This window comes from Rhododendron vialii, chromosome 11a (genome assembly GCF_030253575.1).
Source record: "Rhododendron vialii isolate Sample 1 chromosome 11a, ASM3025357v1".
In the NCBI taxonomy this organism is placed as follows: Eukaryota; Viridiplantae; Streptophyta; class Magnoliopsida; order Ericales; family Ericaceae; genus Rhododendron; species Rhododendron vialii.
In genome coordinates this window covers 2,980,300-2,992,907 of record NC_080567.1, presented here as the reverse complement: position 1 = coordinate 2,992,907, position 12,608 = coordinate 2,980,300, and the positions used below count along the sequence as shown (strand labels likewise).

The 12,608-nt window shown below is 48.8% G+C and overlaps 1 long non-coding RNA gene across 1 annotated transcript; it reads right to left on the bottom strand.

Moving 5' to 3' along the window:
- Nucleotides 1-11,513: 11,513 nt before the first annotated feature.
- Nucleotides 11,514-12,359, bottom strand: LOC131308139 (uncharacterized). The gene is made up of 2 exons (XR_009194332.1): nucleotides 12,108-12,359; nucleotides 11,514-11,706 (listed from the first exon to the last, which is right to left on the bottom strand). It is a non-coding gene; the product is annotated as an uncharacterized LOC131308139 (long non-coding RNA).
- Between the last annotated feature and the right edge of the window lie 249 nt (nucleotides 12,360-12,608).

Sequence of the window (12,608 nt, the reverse complement as noted above, 5' to 3'; positions counted from 1 at the left end):
TCAAGTGGTGCCCTCTCTGGAGAACGTTCTCAACGTTACGAGAAGTGGACGAATTTTTCAGCCTGCCAATCTGCAGGCCGGGAGCTCGTCCAATTCTTCTAACCAAAGGAACGAACCTTCTGCTTTCTCAAGGTCTGCACCATTTGAGGTACCTCCTAGCTTCCCGAATGATGACATGATTCAGAGGCAGCTGGAACGGATCCCTGCTGCTATATCGCTCTGGGGACTAATCTGTTCCTCCCATGAGCATCGTCGAAAGTTCTGCCATACACTCTCTCGTCTTGAGATTCAACCGGATGTCACACCTGAAGCGATGATATCTATAATCCTCCCCCCCACTTCTAAGCACACCGTGGTCTTCACCGACAAGGATCTACCGATCGAAGGGGTTGATCACAATCGCCCCTTGCACATCACTGTTAAGTGCAAGGGACTCTGGATTCCAACCGTTTTGATCGACAACGGATCGGCAATCAATGTTTGCTCGTTGAGAGTGGCTTACCGCTTGGGACTAGCCAAGAAGGACTTTGCACCTTCCAATCTAGCTATTAAGGCATACGACAGCACTCGTCGCATGGTCGAGGGCACACTCGTGCTCAAACTGGATGCAGAGGGTTTTGAAATGGATGTCGAGTTCCATGTGGTCGACATCCCTGCCACCTTTAATCTTCTGCTAGGAAGGCCGTGGCTTCACAGATCTGACATCATGGCTGTACCATCTACTCTTCATCAGAAAGTTATGTTGGGACTCCCTACTGGTACTTTGACTATCTGCGGGGACTCGGGCATTCGCCCGCTTAAGGAAGATGGCCCGCCTGTTTTGGGGATAGCGCACGGTGACGAAGATGTTGATCTCGGGGGTTTCTCTTTTGACACTTCTGGTTCGGTTTTGGCCATCAACGTAGATGGGGACTTCATCATAAGCTCTGTTGCTTTAGACATCATGAGGAGGATGTCCTATCTACCTGGTCTTGGTCTTGGGATTCACCAATAAGGGATCCCGGAGTTCCCCGCCTTTCCTTCCTGCGAGGGCCGCTTTGGTCTGGGGTACTCCTCCTCTACCAAGGATGCCAAAAGAAGGAAATGCACTGGAAAACCTCGATCTCTCTATGGTGAACCCGGCAGCTACTTTGTGCGCGAGGTGGGGAATGATGTCTATACCGGGCAGCCTGAGCCTTTCATCGATTCAGTCACTGGGGAATTGCTGCCAGGGTTCGAGGTTTTCGCTGATGACACTTGGTCCTCTAGTGATGAAGAACCGACAAGGGCAGGGTTCAAAAGGAAGCTTAGCCAGCCCAAGTTGAAGACTGATTGGCTGATGTCTTTTGATCAAGGGAGCTTGGAGCAGCTGTTTTATGAGTTCTCCCAAGTGGGTTTGGCCAAGGAAGCTGAAGAGGCCGAGGTGTTCATGCTCGGTTCCGACGACCTCAAGGATCCCATCTCCCTCATCACGGAAGCAAAGGGTAGCCTTAAAAATTGCATTTTCAAACCACGCCTTACTTGCATTGATGATGTATCAGAGTCTGACACTGAGTCTGTTGAGTCGTCTGAGTCTAAGTCTAGCTCTGAGTCGGAGTTTGTGCCTCTCGGCCCTCCACGTCATGGCTTTTACTTTGAGTTTGATTCCCTTGTACTTGGCGACCCTGCAGGGTCTTATGAAATGAAGGAATCCTCTTCTGACTACTTGAATGATCTTTATATAAACTGTGTCGACCCCGACGATGAAGGGATAGATTTCGATGGGGATATTCCCAAGGAAATTCGTGCCCTCATCGAAAGGGAAGACGAAAGGCATGCTCAGCCGTTAAAAGAAGAAATAGTATTAATAAACTTGAAAGACGAAAATGATCCCCGAATGGTTCAGGTGGGCTCCACTTTATCCCCAGAGGAACATCATGATTTCAAAGAACTGCTCTCGAAATTCAGTGACGTTTTTGTGTGGTCCCATCAAGACATGCCCGGCATCGACCCAGAAATAGTGGAGCATCGAATCCCCTTGCTACCAAATGCCAAACCTGTGAAGCAGAAATTGAGGCGAATGAGGCCGGATTGGGTACAGAGGATCAAGGAGGAGGTCACTAAGTAGATCGACGCCGGTTTTCTTATGGTCTCTTAATACCCCACATGGGTTGCCAACATTGTCCCAGTTCCTAAAAAGAATGGACAAATTCGAGTGTGCGTGGACTTCAGGGATTTGAACAAGGCAAGCCCCAAGGACAATTTTCCCCTACCACATATCGATGTACGAGTCGACAATACGGCGGGCCACGCCTTGCTTTCGTTCATGGATGGTTTCTCCGGATATAACCAGATTCTTATGGCGCCGGAAGACCGTGAGAAGACGACTTTCATCACTGAATGGGGGACTTATTGTTACTTGGTCATGCCGTTTGGTTTGAAGAATGCTGGTCCTACCTACCAGAGAGCTGCTACGACCATTCTGCACGACATGATGCACAAAGAAGTTGAGGTCTACGTGGACGACATGATTGCTAAGTCAAAAACTCGAGAGGGGCATGTTCCTGTATTGAGGAAGTTTTTTGAGAGGCTCCGAAAGTTTCGCATGCGTCTCAATCCACAGAAATGCACCTTCGGGGTCACGGCAGGCAAGATGCTCGATTTCATGATCACTTCGCATGGGATTGAGGTCGATCCATCAAAGATCAAAGCGGTGCTTGAAATGAAGCCACCAGTGACTGAAAAGGGAGTGCGAAGCTTTTTGGGGAAGGTTCAGTTCATCAGCAGATTCATCGCCAAGTTAACCTTAACTTGCGAGCCGATGTTTCGTCTACTCAAGAAGGACACCCCGTTCGTATGGTCGGACAGATGTCAGGCGGCCTTCATGTCCATTCAGAGTTATCTCCAAAACCCGCCTGTCTTGATGCCACCGGTGCCCGGAAAGCCCTTGATTCTATACTTATCTGTGAGTTCTACATCCATGGGATGCTTGCTAGCTCAAGAGGGTGACTAGGGAGTTGAGAAGGCCGTTTACTACTTAAGTAAGAAAATGGTTGGGTCCGAAGAGCGCTACACCGCCTTGGAAAAAACGTGCTGGGCTTTGGTTTGGGCCTCTAAGAAGTTGAGACACTACATGCTGGCTTACCCAGTGAAATTGATTTCTCGAATGGATCCACTCAAGTATCTGTTTGAGAAACCAGCTCTCACTGGTAAGTTAGCACGTTGGTTGCTCCTCTTGGTAGAATTCGATCTCGAATACGTCACGAGAAAGTCGGTGAAGGGACGAGCCATTGCTGAGTTTTTGGCTGATCACCCTGTGGATGGACCGGAAGATGCAGATTTTGTGTTCCCAGATGAGGAAATGCTAACAGTTGTCGAAGACGTTTGGACTCTTTACTTCGATGGGGCGGCCAATCAGAAAGGATTTGGGATCGGGGTCTTGCTAGTCGCCCCTGATGGTTCTCATATTCCGCTTGCATTCAAGCTTAACTTCGATGTTACAAACAACCAAGCTGAATACGAGGCCTGTATTGTGGGTTTGGAGGCTGCACTCACGCTCGGCGTAGAAAGGCTCGAAGTCATTGGGGACTCTAATCTCGTTGTATCTCAAGCCAAAAGGGACTGGAAGGTATGTGAAGAGGGGTTGAAGCCTTACCATCAGGATTTAGAGGGGCTAATTCCTCACTTCAACAAAGTGACGTTCACCCACATCACCCGTTTGAAGAACCGGTTTGCCGATGCACTCGCGACCTTGGCTTCCATGGTCGAATTACCTTTAGGAGTCAAACTTCGCCCAGTTTTAATCGAACAGCGGGACCGCCCCGCTTATCAATATATCAACGCCATCGATGATATCGATGATGTCAATGATGGCCTACCCTGGTACCATGACATATGGAACTTCGTCGAGAATGGCACGTATCCGGCTGAGGCCTCTAAAAAGGATCAGACTGCATTGCGGAGGATAGCGGCCCAGTACATCATTTGTGGGGGAAAGTTATATAGGAGGTCTCATTGCGGAATGCATAAGCTCTGTGTCAACGGGACCAAGGCCGTCAGAATCATGGAAGAGATCCACGAGGGGGTCTGTGGCCCTTATATGAGCGGCATCATGCTCGCTAGGAAAATCCCACGCCAAGGCTATTTCTAGTCTACTATGGAATCTCAGTGTGTGGACTATGTGCGGCGATGTCACAAATGCCAAATTCATGCTAATCTAATGCATGTTCCACCCTTTAACCTATTTGGCATGGCTTCGCCTTGGCCTTTCTCTGTATGGGGCATCGACGTCATCGGCATGGTTAGACCGTCTGCATCAAATGGTCATCAGTTTATCCTCATGGCAATAGATTATTTTACCAAATGGGTGGAGGCCGAATCTTATAAAACCCTAATGGCGGTTCAAGTTGCTCACTTCATCAGGAAAAACATCATCTACCGATACGGGGTTCCGCAAGCGTTCGTATCAGACAATGGGAGTCATTTCAAAGGCAGGGTCCTAGAGCTCTTCGAAGAATTCAAGATCCAAGTCCATCACTCAACGGTCTATCGTCCCCAAACAAACGGAGCGGTTGAAGCGTCCAACAAGAATGTCGAGACAATCATTAAGAAGTCTGCAAAGTCCGCCAAGGACTGACATGAGCAACTGCCTTTAGCTCTTTGGGGATATCGAACGTCGATCCGAACATCAACGGGGGCAACCCCCTATTCCTTGGTCTACGGAATGGAAGCAGTCCTCCCCATAGAGCTTGAGGTACCATCTTTGAGGATCATGGTGGAATCGGAACTCTCGGAATCTGAATGGCTCAGTGGGAGATTTGTTGAACTCATGCTTTTTGATGAGAGGAGGCTCCGGGCTTTATATCATGTTTAGGGGTATCAGCGGAGAATCGCCCGGGCATTCAACAAAAAAGTGAAGTCTAGAGACTTGGTCGAAGGAGACATGGTCACAAAAGAGATTCGGGCGCCAGTTTTTGACCCCCGCGAAAAATTTTGACCCAAGCGTTCTGGACCTTACATCATCAAGACCATCCTTTTTGGGGGAGCGGCTCAGCTCATCGATCTCGACGGCAACGAATTCAGTTCTCTGGTTAACCTGGATCAACTCAAACGATACTATCCCTGAGAGAAGCTCGTTGGGCCGAAAACCACAAGGGTGGGCGGTTCCAAGCAAAAATTAGAGCAAGCCTGCTAGACCGAAAACCTGAGAAGGCGGTTTAGGCAAAAATAAATAGGCATCAATCAAAGCTCGCTAGGCTGAAAACCCGAAGTGGCAGCACTAGGCAAAATTTAGAGCGTAAAAGGAGAGCTAAAATACACGAGTGAACCCTAGCCTGAACTACGTGCTGACCTGATTCCCTGAAAAGGGATACGTAGGCAATCTCTCTGTGAGATTCGGTCACAATCCATCAACTTGATCCACGGTTTCCTATTACCAGGAGTTTACTTGATACTTGGGTGACATGGCGGTTCAACACTTGGATCAAAAGGGGAAAACTCTCGAACTTTCATTTTTATTCAAATTATAACTTCTATTACACAGGCTGAGCAGTCTTAAAAAGAGTAAAGCATGAAAACAGAATAAAGTGCTCGAGGCCTTAACAGGCTCACGGTTTATTCTAGATCATCAGGGTCGTCAGAAGTCAATTGTTGTTTTGCCTGCTTGCGATTTCCCTTCTTAGCCATGTTTGATATCGATGCGTAAGTTCCGTACTGAAGTTTGGGTCAAGTCCCCCGAGTTGCGTCAAGCCCCAGTTGTGCTCGTATCCTCTCAAATTCCGGGCAGTGAAAGCAGGGACTTGGAAATCTTCAGTCCCAGCTCGGTGGAGTCCTTTGCTCATTCCTAGCTGACGAAGGATGCGTCCGGGGATGTAGAACGTGAAAGCGGTCAGCCCAGCTATCACCACTCTCTCGAAACCTGCAAAACTCAGGGCCATGTCTGGAATGTTTAAGGCTTCGTGCCGCCATATGATCTCGCTCGGCAGCATTTCTCTCATAAATGTGCACCATCTATGCACAGACATTTCTGGATAGATCATACCCCGCTGATGCATTCGGCCGGGCAGATGAGGCCAATTTGCTTCCGGTGCTGTAATCAATCCCAATTTGTCGGATAGCCAGAGCTGCATGAGTGGAAAAACAAGTGAGAAGTTACATAAAGCTTGAGAGAAAAGACAAGTGAGGAGCTTCGATATAGCCTTAGCTGAGAGATGAGGTAAAAACAGAACGTGCGAAAGCCGAAAAAAGGTGAGCTGAGTGAGAACTAAGCTAACCTGCAGTAGTAGTGGACTACCGCCGAACACGTCTGTTTGGCCAGAAGAAACCAAATCCAAACCTATGAGTGTCTCTGCCAGAACCAGTGGTACCACATTTCTTTGGGTGCCCATTTGAGCGGCGACGCTCACCAGCATGGGGTTGACTTGCCCATTCGGAGATACCAGTAAATAGGCGACCAGCACGCTGATTGCCAGAGCAAATCGACGCCGAGCCTGCACGGCTATATTCTCTACGTCTCCCTCTGGCCCATACCACTCCATCAGGCGCATGATGTTGATTTGCCCTCCAGTTAGCAAACTTTCGGCCGCTCCTCTGGTAATGCCAAGACTTGACTGTAGGAGCTTTGACATGCTTTTCCTATAAGATGGCACGACAATCACGCTTGAAGCGACTCCTTGGAGGTACGCTTGGAATTCCTCCACGGTTGGGGACAGCTCGTTAACCCCAAACCTGAACACATGAACCTCCGGGTCCCAGAATTGTGAGGCTGCCCTCAGAAATTCAGGACGAACCCTCACATTGCGTAGGAAACGGAATGCGGCCAGCCCGTGAAACCGGAATGACAGCCAATCCCCAGCAACAAAAGCCGAGAGCCACGGGCTAATCAAGGCCGGAAGGTTATTTGCCATACTGCTTCTCATGGGATTCTCAAACTGTGGGAGGGATGCTTTCCATTTGCAGAGTATTGGCCTCTTTATAGACAGAATGCATAGAGTGTTGTCCTTTCCCCGTGCAAATATCTATACAACGTGGCATCCTCTTCTCCAAAGTGAAGACATCTCTGCACTGTCCCCTGAAGTACTCTGAGCAGTTAAAGGGTGATGACAAGGCTGGGCCGTTCTAAAAATCTAAAATGGTCAAAGAGGGGTGGCCTGGCCTGGGCCAACCGTCGCGCGACGCTACCATTCAGTCGCGTGAGTGACCCTTATCCACTTCATCGCGCGATGGACTCAATGTCTCGCGCGATGGTTCAGCCTGCATTTTGACAGATTGCACCAGCTACTGTCCAATTTTGGTCGCTTCTTGTTCCAACGATACTTTTGCAACTTTTATGATTCCGGCAAGTCACTATGAGCATATGCAACTACTTCCAAGCATCAGATTCGAGATTTTGCGTTTAACGAGGTTTTTGAGCCCTCGGTGGCCCGTTTCAAGGCCAAATGAGCATTTCGGGAGTTCGAAACTCGGTCCGAAGGTTCGTGTCTTTTTCTTTCAGGCTGTACAGGTCATGGCGGCCTAATATGACTGTACGGAGGTGTCGATTTCAGTCCGGGACATAATAGAGTCATGTTTTTCCATCTCGTGTCCGTTTTGTGTCCTTCATAAGGTTTTCGGGCAATTTTGCGTTTCGGGAGGTGTTTCTCGAATCTGTCAGCTCTCGTAGGTCATTTTGTATATACATGACCTCACGGAAGCGTCCCTTTTATCCAAGTTGGGGTATTTTAGGTTTTGACTTGTGAATGTCCAATATTTCATTCCCTCGTATCCTCGTATCCTGACCGTATCCTGGGGTACATTTTCATTTTTATCCGAGATTAGTTCTCTCCATATGTACGTGTTCGTTTGTGAACAGTCTCAGTACATTATTAATGCAAGCAGGGTATTTGTGGCAAATGTTTATTTACTCTAAGTTCATTACAAGAGTAAAATGAACTGAAAATGCAAATTTTATAGCTAAACCATAATCTATCTATGTCAAAGTAAAGAAAAATACTGTGCGTGTGGCGCTTCGGCCGCTCAAAGTCATCATGTCAACGCGGGCACACTCGCCCATCAAGTCAAAAAGGCACACAGGCCCCAAAAACATGTATCAAGTATCAACAAAGGCACTCCAGCCTTCAATCTATCTACGCGGGCGCGCAGGCCCAAAAGCAAAAATCAAGGGTGCGGAGAGAGAAACGAGGCTTCTTAGTAGCCCTCAGTCTTCCCCGAACCAGTCACCGTCTCCGTCATCGTCCCTCTCCCTAGGGTCCTGTCTAAAACCAGGATCGTCCGCTGAGTCATCAGAACCGCTGCTGTCAGGCGCCTCCTCGTCTTCTTCTTCCTCCTCTTCTTCTTCCTCCTCTTCCCCTTCTTCCTCAGAATCCTCGGGCAGGATCAGCCGCTTCTTGCGGACTGGCTCGTCTTGCGAGGGCCTTTGGCGCATCTTCAATTGATACCTCTCCTCGGCACGCGCCACAGCCTCTCGGGCCGCCTCCTCACTCGCAAAAGGTGGCTGTATGCCCCGTGTCTGTGGTCTAGTAGTAGGTGGAGGAGCAAGAGTCCTGCTTGCTAGCTTCTTTTGTGGAGGATCTCTGGCACTTTTTCTCCTAGGAGCCGCCCGTCCCTGTGTCTGCATTGTAAATTTTCATACATTTAGTATATATTCTATGTGTTGTATGTTTGCAGGCAGGTACAACCAATTTCAAAGTTAATGGCAATTAAAGTATACTATGTATCGAGCAAAGCATGCATATGTCAAGTATCGAATGCAAGAATGTATCGTTTCTCTGAAGGGTATACCTGAGATCTCTGAGTTGCCGGTGGTGGGTAGCGCAAGTCCAAAGGCAGGCCACTTGCCGCCCGCCTTATCACGTTCTCCAGTGCAAGCATATGCCGAACGGCCTCGTTCGCACACTCATTGGGCACCTGCAAGAATGATTTGAATATAAGCAATGGAGCAATGTTTCAAGGTTTTATAGAGGTACAATAATAAAGGATACAATGTCTTACCGGCACAGTGACGGGCGCTGGCTCAACTCTGGCAGGAACTAGGTGTAACTCAGCTGGATTGCCCTGAGAGTCCACCACTGCTATATGCCATGTCAACTCTAGTGGCCCACCTCTCACAGGTCCGCTCAGACCACGTCTCGCACGGCTCTCACTACTACTCTGCCTCACAGTGATGGCCCTCCTCTCCTCAGCAGCTCCGCGGGCCTGACTCCAGACCTCCCTGAATTCTCGCACTCTCAGCGGCCCCGCCAAGCGCTCTCTCTGGTAAACTGCATAGTCCATGCCGGGACGCAGGTAGCGTGTCAAGTCGGTGTCAGACTGCGTGAAGATCTCTAGCTCGGCCAGCGTGTACTCCCCTGTGTGAGAGGCCCGTGGTGGAAGCGGACTGGGCACCTGGAACCCTGCATGGCCAAGTGATTGGCGTGTCACTCGGTCGCCCAAGTACCACTGCCAACCAAAGGCCGACTCCAGCAGCACTCTGCTCGCCGTCACAACCCTGCTCCTGGCCAAGTATTCAGGCTCTGGCTCTGCCATTCTCCAAGGATCCCACTCTACCTGCACAAGCAAGCAATGCAAGCGTCGGTCAGCGATAGCATTAAAGCCATAAAAAGGGATGCATATTTCTATTTGATAAAGTCATGTCATACCTGTGAGGGTCGGAGCTCGTCTAGGTATATCCTGAAGCCGCTCAGGTCACCTCTCCCTTTTTTCTCTCCCATATTCTTCTTGCTCCAGATGTGAGCACGTGGGAGGATCCCCAAGTCCAGGCTCTTTGTCACTGGATGGCACATGTTCAAAACCTCATAGGCCCAGAGCTGCACGGTTATCAAAGTTCAAATCATTAGTACAATGCGGAAGTACTATTGAGCAGGTTATGTATTCAAAAAGATAAGCGTACAGTGGAAATGTGCTTTACTCTATCAAAATCATACCTCCCAAATTTGCCAGTACCCAGCAGTGCTCATCTCAGTCCTCGATGAGTCCCCCATAAAGCCATAAGCTGCGCCAAGTGCAGCACCTCCCCAGTCAAAGCGCGAGGCTGTCCTCAGGTCTCTCAAAGCAGGCAAGTACGATAGGTGAACCTTGCTACGCCTGTTCGGGTACAGGGTAGCGCCGAAAAGGTACAACAAGTACGCCCGGGCCATCTGCTCCGCCTCTTGCTCGGTCGCCACCTCCTTTGCAAAGTACCGGGTAAACTGTCCATATCTCGCCATCCCCTCTTCAACCTTGGGCACCTCTCCCAAGAACCATTCCAGGGCCGCCTCGTCCTCCTGTATGCTCGAATCAAATGGGATAGGTTCACCTCCAACCCTCAAACCAGTGATCGCCGCAAAGTCCGTGGGCGTCACCGTCATCTCCCCGAGCGGTAGGTGGAAGGTGTTGGTGATATCCCTCCACCTCTCTGCAAGTGCAACCTGGACCGCATGGTCATTTCTTGCCGGAGTAAGGGTCTGTATGAACTCCCCGAAGCCTGCCATATCCACCAACTGCCTCACCCTCTCCGGCAAACCCTGGTACAATGCCAAGGAGCTGCAGGCACCCCCGAAACCTCGAATGTCTCTCTATCTCGCTCTCTCCTGCATTAGACATGAAAACAAGCAACAAGAGATATATATCAGCATGTGAAACTTTCATTCTCAAGTTCTAGGTAATCAATGCAACCTGGCAGTAGATGGTTGGTTCAAGTTATTATGTCTCATGAACGACATTCAACGTGAAACTATGGTATCGTCATTCGAACCTATTTCAAAGGATTACACTACGTTTCTCGGTATTTAAACATATGCATCGTATTAAATTTGCAATCACAAAAGGAAATGAGGGATTCTCAGAAATTTACCTCAGCCCAGCTGCTCGAAATATGGGTATCAGGATCTCTCAGAACAAGCTCGGGGTCGTACTCCGCCTGCCATGGCCTGTATGCCGCAAGACCCGATGGTACAAACAAATGTGGAACCGGTGGCCTGTACCCCTCTGCTGAAAATGGAGCACGAGTCAAACCCTCTGCCTCCGACACCGCTGTCACCCTGGGCCCATGTCCCCTCGCTCCTCGGCCTCTGCATCCCTCAGAACCTCCTCCTCAGCGGCTCTCGCCCTTTCGGCCCTCTCTGCGACCTTTGAAGCGGCTATCTCCCGCTCTCGCTCCTCTCGAGCCTCCAAAACAGCGGCCCCAATCTTGGGATCCTCCTCGAGGAGCCGGGCTAGCCTCTCCTCACTTAGGAACTCAGCAAGATCCTGTCTCGTGATCAGTCTGTGGCCCGACGATGTTGCCGCTGGCCGAAACAGTACCTCCTCTTCAGGAACCTCTGTGGCACCCTCCCCCTCGGTTGCTACACCCTTGCCCTTTGCCGGATCCTTAACGGAGTCTCGCTTGACCCGGCACCGCCATCCTCGGCGCCTCCACTGCCTACACCCTCGGAACTGCCACCAACTACTACCGAGCCACTCACGGTGTCACACCCCATCTCGGAAAACACCACACTAAATTTATTTTCCAAATGGGATGGACCCACGCCTTGGCCCTGCTCAAACAGTAAATAAAAGCACCAGCTAGGTGTCCAACGCATAAAAAAAAACTTAACTTGCATATATACGAAAATAACTGTCATACAAGACGTGCCCACAGGTATTTACAACATATACAAGCTCCAAAAATAGGCACATAATCAAAAGAGTCAAAAAGCTAGACTTCTATATACACAACTCCTGTCTAGACTCTGCAATGGACCCGCGTGCCGTCACGCACCTGGAAAGAAATCACTGTGGGGGTGTGAGCTTTCAACTTGCTCAGTGAATGTGCTTATTCGTAATAAGAGAAGCAATAAAGACAAGTGCTATCAACAATTTAAAACAAGAATATTCAGCCCACAATAACGTTCCATTACGTAATATTCATAACGCCACTAAGGCAATTTCCATATCAACGCCACTAAGGCAATACTCTTTACGCCACTAAGGCAATAGTCGTCACGCCACTAAGGCAATATTTATTCACGCCACTAAGGCAATATTCAATAGCGCCACTAAGGCCATATTATAACGCCACTAAGGCTACGATCATATTCTCGCTTAGGAGCTCAAGCCAAATATTAACCATTTCAATACGAAAATTAACTTTACACCGTGTCTCATCTTCCGCTATTAAAAATAAGAACACCCACCTCGAGGTCCAGCCAAAAAGGTACCAACACGAGCTCACTCCCTACGTGGAGTCACGGTGCTCGTTGTCGCTTCCGAACCTGGCGTACAGCACATAAATTCATACATGTAAGTATTAGTATAGAGATGCCCAAAAAGTTAAACACCAACAACCATTTTCTCTATACTATCTCCTTAACTAAGTATCCTAATTGATTTCCACTTCTCTGATACAAGTTCTTATAGCTCAAGTTGCAATTCAACATCTGGTATGTAATTCCTACATCCAGACATGCAGTTTTGGCATCCAAATTCCAAGTTCCAGCGGCTATACTCAGTTTTAGCACCAAAAGCACACATTTTCTGCAATTAGGTTCTCAATGGCTGCACATAGAATCACATTTCAACACACAAAAAGTAATTTTTGCACTTTAAATATACTTCACAGCTTCGAAATCATAAGTTCAGCACTTGATTTCTAGTTTCAGCACTTCAAGGTACGTTTTTTACCAGCAAATTCACAT